General features: G+C 40.0%; 1 long non-coding RNA gene across 1 annotated transcript in view; it reads left to right on the top strand.

The window, feature by feature from the left end:
* Positions 1 to 1107: 1107 nt before the first annotated feature.
* Positions 1108 to 7262, top strand: part of LOC121813110 — a 9855-nt gene continuing 3700 nt past the window's right edge. Inside the window, exons 1-2 of the long non-coding RNA XR_006053522.1 lie at positions 1108 to 1759; positions 3200 to 3324. This is a non-coding gene — a long non-coding RNA (uncharacterized LOC121813110). The remainder of the gene's footprint in view (positions 1760 to 3199; positions 3325 to 7262) is intronic.

Here is a 7262-nt window from a genome sequence, read left to right as displayed (position 1 = left end):
GATAACACTCATGAAGGCACACATGAATATTTGGAGCCCAGCTAGAATGTGATTGGCTGCTTGGAGCGCCTGAGGTCAGAGGTCAGGTGAGAGCAGGGAGGTGTTGTGTTTGTTCTTCTGTCCTCAGTTCAGCGAGGAGTAAACTGCTCCCAGTCCAGTCACTGTCACTTTTTTCCTCCATGACTGTGATTAAATACAGATCACACTGCATCCATAAACCTGAGCTCAGACTCTGGTCTGGGGACCGTTTGGGGGGGGTCCCTTTCTACTCTGACCCTCATGTTGGGCTCCTTTACTGGGAGACGGGGGCAGCAAAGATCCTGATATTTTTAGAGCAGCTGAAACAATCAAAGTTCTCCAAACTAAGATCAGAGTTCCTGCTTCCTGTTTGAGTCACATCAACACTGAGTTTCATCTCACAGTGACTGTTTACCTGATGACTCACCTGGGCTCATTCCTCATGTTTAATAAGCAACATTATTTACTGTGTTACACTCTTTGTACAAACTCATAATTTCCTGTGTCTGTTTCAGATTAAAAGCCCTCTGTGCTTTTATTGTGAAATATTTGCAGGAAGTCTTCATGCTGTGATTGACTTTGTGAATGACTTTGTTATATTCACTGACTCACAGATGAGTCACCTTTCACACCAGCATCACAGAGCACAGTGTTACCTGTACGGTCGTTTCTCACACCACCGCTTACTGAGACAAAACTGCATAATGCAGTGCGTTTCCTGGATGGATTAAAAAAGACTGCACACAAGGTCAAAAAACTACAAGTCCCAGCATACTGCGTGTTTAGGGAGGAGCAGTGAAAGTAAAAGTGTGGTTAGCTGAGCTCCTTCAGAGCAGGAGGAGGAAGGTGGAGCTGAGGCAGGGTGAGTGTTAACACCACATTGTTGTAGTTTCGCTGTCAGAGTCTCAGAGTGTGTTTGTTTGTGTGGACTGTAGACGGAAGAGGAAGAGTCACAGTGAGCTCTGTAGCTGTAATTGGCTCAATAATCACCTTTAATGAACTGAACACAGAGAGAGAGCTGAAAGAGAGCCCACAGAGTGCTGACCTGCACTGTTCGGTTTTACTTCTGTTTTTTTGGTCATGTGAGTCTTGAGCTGCTGCTTCTTGTCCTTTGCTATAGAAACTGCTGCTGTTATATTTGGATTAATATTTGAATATGAATGTGTATAAGAAAATATTTTTAAATAAGGATTATGAGTTTGAAGTTGACTATAATTTAGTTTGCATCATTTGTGTCTGGTGCTGGGTTGAAGCCTTTAGGATGATTTGACTTCAGTCACAGAAAGTCTGAATAAAGGAGAAGTCACTGTGGATCGTCTCTGCAGCAGGAAGAGAAACTATGGAAACTGATCTGTGACCAGCATTTTATTCACTTTGTAGGAGCCATAGCTGGACAAGGATCATTTTTCTTTGAAGTTATAACCGCAGGAATGAAGTGATATTTTCACTAGTGCTTCTCTGTCATATGAACCTGCAAAATAAGAACTCATGTGGTGAAGTATGAGATAATCTATGGGCTCAAACTGTGGTGATAAATATTTTGTACATGTAAATCAGACTGCGTAGTTGTGAAACGAGTTTTGTAACCATCCTTAGATGAGTATTTGTGTGTGTCCAAAAACGATTTGTGTTTGTAAAAAATATTTACACAAGTTATACATTTTCTTTGTTACGGTCTGGTTACAGATACAAAGCAAAAAACTACGTGTAAAACTCTGCAATCAAGTTCCCTCGGTTGGATGTGAGTTTCTTCTTTCTTTTTTTTCTTTCTTTTTTTTTTGCCTGTCCTGTTCGGTACTGTAGCAATCAGAATTATTGTCTGGAGGCTAAGAAAAATGCCCAACGGATTTATTTTTCCAAGTGGATCATTGTGGCTTTGCTATACAGGTCCACTTGATAAATATTTATTCATTTAGTTATTTAGTTAGTTAGCTCTTTTAACTTTTAAGTTATTAAAAACGGAACAGACATGAGTGGGGGCTAGGAAAGGGAAAGACGTAGACAAGAGAAGTTCAAGAAAAGGAGAGGGAAAGAAAAGCAGAGGGGAAGAGGGCCAGTGAGAAAAGACACAAAAAATCTTTTGGATCACCTGCTGGAAGGAAAATAAAAGAGAAGAAAACAAGCAAAATGAGAACAACACAGTAGGGAGACCACAGCAACAACCTAGATAAGTATAAGTAACAGTAAATAATAAATATTGAATGTTACTGAGCAGCATGCAAGACTGACAATGCACGGAATGCTTTGAGGCAGCAGCCAAGGAAGATATAGTGTGTGTCTGAGAACTAGGGATTGACCAGGAACATGGAGGGGAAAAACCACAGCATAGTGACAGTACGATGCAACAACTGACAGAGAAAAACACAGGGCTTAAATACACAAGCAGGACAATGAGTGCATGGGGAACACGTGGTAACACAACTGGGACAAATCAGACATAACGAGACAAAGGGAAGCAAATCCAGATACACTGCACACAGGACAAGGACTATCAAAATAAAACAGGAAACACAGAGACTGAAACTCAGACTCAGGGCACACAAGCTTAACACAGTGACTGGGGAGACATAGGGAACAGAGACTAAACACAGGATAAGAAAACTACTAAGGGAGGAAGGACTACAATCACTAAGAAATAAAGAAAACCAAAACTATTGACAACAATAATCAAATAATATAATTACAGAGTCTGAAGCACCGTGACAGAGATTAATTTGCTAAACAGGAACACTTTAGGTTTGAGGCCTAAGGGCAGCAGCTTTATAGAAAGAACATGTTAGATGTTATTTTTAAATTTAATCAGGATAGAAAAGTGCTCAGAGTCAAGTCAAGTAGAGTTTTATTGTCAACCCAACAATATACACTCAAGTATACAGTCGGTCGAAATATCATGCACCTGGACCAAAGGTACACACTGTAAAAATAAAAATGAAAAAATTCAGATATACATATATACATACATACAGAAATAAGATAAACTAAGAATACGTACAACAGTATTGTACTTGAATAGAAATAGAATAAGTATAGAAAAGAGTGAGAATGAGAATTAATAAATACAATAGAAGTCAGGTTTCTCTAATCCCTGATGTGGATTATGTGACCTGGTTTCTAGTTCAGAAATCAGCTGAGTGCAGAAAGCTGACTCTAACTCACTGAATGTTTGTGCTTTACCTATCAGGCTGACCAAAGGATGATGATGGAGGAAGAGGACGACAGAGCAGAGTCTGTAGGATCCAGCTGTGCGTCTGTGAGGAGTGACAGGTCCAAAGATCCACCTCCAGGCTCCAGGAGTGGACCAACAAAGTAAGAGAATGAACTTGAGAACTGAACCCACTTCACTAAGTATCAACCTGAGGTCTTTGTACGACAGTTCAGAGCCGCACATCTGGAGATAAATCTGCCATTCTTGATGCTTATGTGAAGGTGAAAAAGTCTGCTTTGAACATGGAGAGAAATATTTCTCAAAGGGGTTACAAATGTGTACGACATGATCCACAAACAAAGATTTGTACACGTTTTACACTGGGAGTTGAACACAGCCTACATTTCTGGATCTGTGAAGTTGACAGCATTAAACTCTCAAAACCACACATAAGCATGCGACATGATCTGTGTGTTTCAGGCCATTCGTCCACATATATTTAAGTTTTTGTGAGCGAGGAGCGATGTTATTTGTAGTTTCAGACATTTGTATGCACAGAAAGGTTTGTGAAAGCCAAAATTACCGAATTCATGAGCTGAACTTGATAAATTGTGTGTAAATGATCAGTATTTATTTGGGTTTAGATGTATACATTTATAAAATAGTTGTATGGTCAGATTACTTTGTATTTGTGTGTGGACTGAAGCATGCACGTATGACTCCTCAAAAGTTTCACACATTTGTAAATCTTAGTTTATGATTTTGGATCATATCGTACAAATTTGCAACACTTTCGAGACAAATTTCTCTCCATACTTTGGAGTCCTGTTCATCTTTGGATCAACACACTTCTCCGAGCAGGTTTTCTCAAACATGAAGTCCAAACATGCTCTCTCCTGACTGATGACACTCTGCAGTCTTGCATGAATATTAAAGTGACTTCTTACAGCCCTGATATGTAGAAGCTCTGCAGTGATGTTCAGAAACAGAAATCACACTAAAAAAGTGAGAACAGTATCATTTATTAAATATCTATATTTGTGACCCTGAGCTGATATAGTTTTATTTTATTTCTAAATCTTTTTTTCATGCCTAAAGATGAATAAAAATACTTAAGAAAAAAATCCTGATTGAGGTTGTCATAATTCATGCATGAAAGGGTTAAGCTCAGTCTTTAAAACCTTACAATGTGATTTAATTTAATTTATAAATGCAAGTCTATGGGCTCACGGTTTAACAGAAACCACCACTTCAGAAAAGAATCAGTCTGAGGCTAACTTTGATCTTTCAGTGGGTACATGAAGCTTAGGATCATGATTTTTCATCGCGAGTCATCCAAACCAGACAGCAGCAGACTGATGACTAACCTCGTGTTGTGGATGGATCATCTCAGGTGATCAAGTTTAGTCCGTTTCCTGCCATGACTGCATTTCTTTCTGCCCATCAGGAACTCTCATATTAAGTTTTATTGAGAGGGAAAAAGTTAGCGTTCATCCTTCAACTGTGCTCTGCTAATGTGTTTATATGATCCTAACAATAGCTCTGTAGCTAACCACCAGGTAGCACAGCATTATATGCCAGCTAGCTTAACTTCCTTAACTTTAGAAACGTTTCTGCTGTTTAGTTTTGTGTTTCCATTTATGCCCGATGTTAAAGCAGAGCGATATGTTTTAGTCCATGATGGTCTGTATTAGGGCTGGGTATCGTCACTGATTTCTATAATCGATTCCATTCCGATTCACCAGGTCCCAATTTAACTTGATTTGATTTCATTTGATTTTGACCCAGATAGTCAGAAATATTATAACTCTAATCATTTATCAGTACTGACACTTGTGAGACTTCATCAGAGGCTTAAATATTAAAGCAGACACCTTTATGTCAAAATAACTGAGGATAAAACACAGAAAAACATGAAGGAGATTTTTCTGTTCTGGCTTTTTATAGCAGATAACCTTAAAAATATTCTGCAGTCGATCAAAAACGGAAGAAAACCATGAATCCATGAAACCATGATGAACATTACCTGATGCTGCTGAAGTGAAGCAGAGCAAAGTTACAGAGGTTTTATTAGAAACACAGCTAAGAGTTTTGGCATCATTTGTAAAAGTTAAATTTCTTCGGTATTGAACCGCAGAAATGAGGCTTTCTTGTCGGAAGTAAACAAACAAAAACAAACTGCAGCCGGAAGCTCTGTACACAATGGTAGACTGGTGCGTAAAAAGCAAGCAAACAGAGATTTGAGATGGTAAACTGTTCTTGAAGTACACTGAGAGAGGGAGAGAGCTGTGCAGGAAGTGTGATTTTATCGTGATGGAAGCAAAACAGCAAAAGTCAGAGGGAATTAATAACGATGTTTATCAAATGTGAAGTGCAGTTTTGATCTTTTGCTGCTGATTCAGTTAATTTTGATCGGAGTGACGAAACCTGCAACATCAGAATCTGTGAGATGTCGGCTTTCAGCCCCGACGGCGTGTCCGTGTACGTGCCGTCGGGGGAGAAAGCCGACATCTCACAGATTCTGATGCATTGGGTCCGCGCTTTGTCTTTACATCTTTGTGTGGAATCCGTTTATCTGCTCTCATTTGCTGTTTTAGCTGTTTGTTGGTTGCTGAAACAGTTTGTGAGCTTTAAGCTGAGATTCTGGCGTTTCTGGCAAAATACATTTAGATTTAAAAATAGTTTCAGGATTTAATGAATCGATTTCACATTATTCAAGCTAAAATCGATTTAAATCAGAAAATCTTGTATTGAAACCCACCCCTAGTCTGTATCCCTTGCCACAGCCTCCAAGTATCTCTGCTATCGCTGACACTGTGAAATCCTCCTGGAGTGCTGCCTTTTCGCCTCTCTGATTCCACGTGACAGGTTTGCCCTTACTGTTCTTAGGCTCACCTCATAACCGGCTCTGAAGGCTGCATTCCTCACTCTCAGGAGCCTGTAGACCTCACCTGTGAGCCATGGTTTCTGATTGGCCTGGACAGTGATAGTCCTGGTCTCTGTGACATCATCGATGCATTTTGAGATATAGGCAGTGACAGTTTCTGTATATTCCTGAAGGTCTGTGGTGTTGTCAGTGTGGTGGCCTGTTTAAAGATCTCCAGTCTGTGGTGGAAAAGCAGTCTTGCAGTGCCTCTGAGGACCCTTCTGGCCACACATGTACCTGCTAACAAACTGGTTTGGTGATTTGACCAGGGGCCTGTATGCTGGCATTAGCATAACAGTGATGTGATCAGAGGCATCGAGGTGGAGGAGGTGGGGGGGCTTTGTAATCTCCTCTCTGGGTGGTGAAAAAATTGAATGTTGTTTCCCTGTGTAGGAAATTTAATGTGTTTGTGCAGTTTGGGAAGCACAGTCTTTGGGTCTGCATGATTGACATCACCTGCCAGGACAAGAAAAGCATCTGGGTGGGCTGTCTGCTGCCCACTGACATGCTGATACAGTTCATTTAGTGCCTCACTCCTATTGTTTTTATTGGAGCAGGGAGGGATATAGACAGCAACAAACAGTATGGTTGTAAATTCCCTCGGTAGGTAGAACGGTCTGCACTTGATGACCATAAGCTCCAACAGTGGTGAACAGTGTTTGCAAGTCACAACAGCGTCACGACACCAGGCATCGTTGATGTAAACACAGAGTACCACTGTGATGTTGAGCTTCTTGTCCAGGAAGCGCACTTTGGACAGTACGATTGTGGGAATAGCGGGTTTGTGTGGATTAGCCGCTAGCCTACTCCAGATAAGATAAGATAAGACAGAATAACCTTTATTAGTCCCACACATGGGAAATTTGTTTTGTCACAGCAGGAAGTGGACAGTGCAAAAGTTATGTTGCAAAAATTAGAATATAATAAGAATAAATACAGTACACAACTGTACAGAATAGAATACAATAAAATACTATATACAGTAGAATAAAATAGAATAAAATATACAATAGGATAAAAATAGAATACAAATTTTATATACAACTGAGTAAAAATACAACAATGCCAGAAAAGAGTTTTGCACTTAGTGTTCTTGCACATGTGTGTGTTTGATCAGTTGGAGTCTTTGTTGTGGAGTCTGACAGCAGTGGGGAGGAAAGACCTGTGAAATCT

Source organism: Haplochromis burtoni, unplaced genomic scaffold, assembly GCF_018398535.1.
Source record: "Haplochromis burtoni strain Fernald_Lab_line unplaced genomic scaffold, NCSU_Asbu1 Contig_1146, whole genome shotgun sequence".
NCBI classification, from domain to species: domain Eukaryota; kingdom Metazoa; phylum Chordata; class Actinopteri; order Cichliformes; family Cichlidae; genus Haplochromis; species Haplochromis burtoni.
The sequence above is the reverse complement of the archived record's forward strand: the minus strand, read 5'-3'. Positions and strand labels throughout refer to the sequence as shown.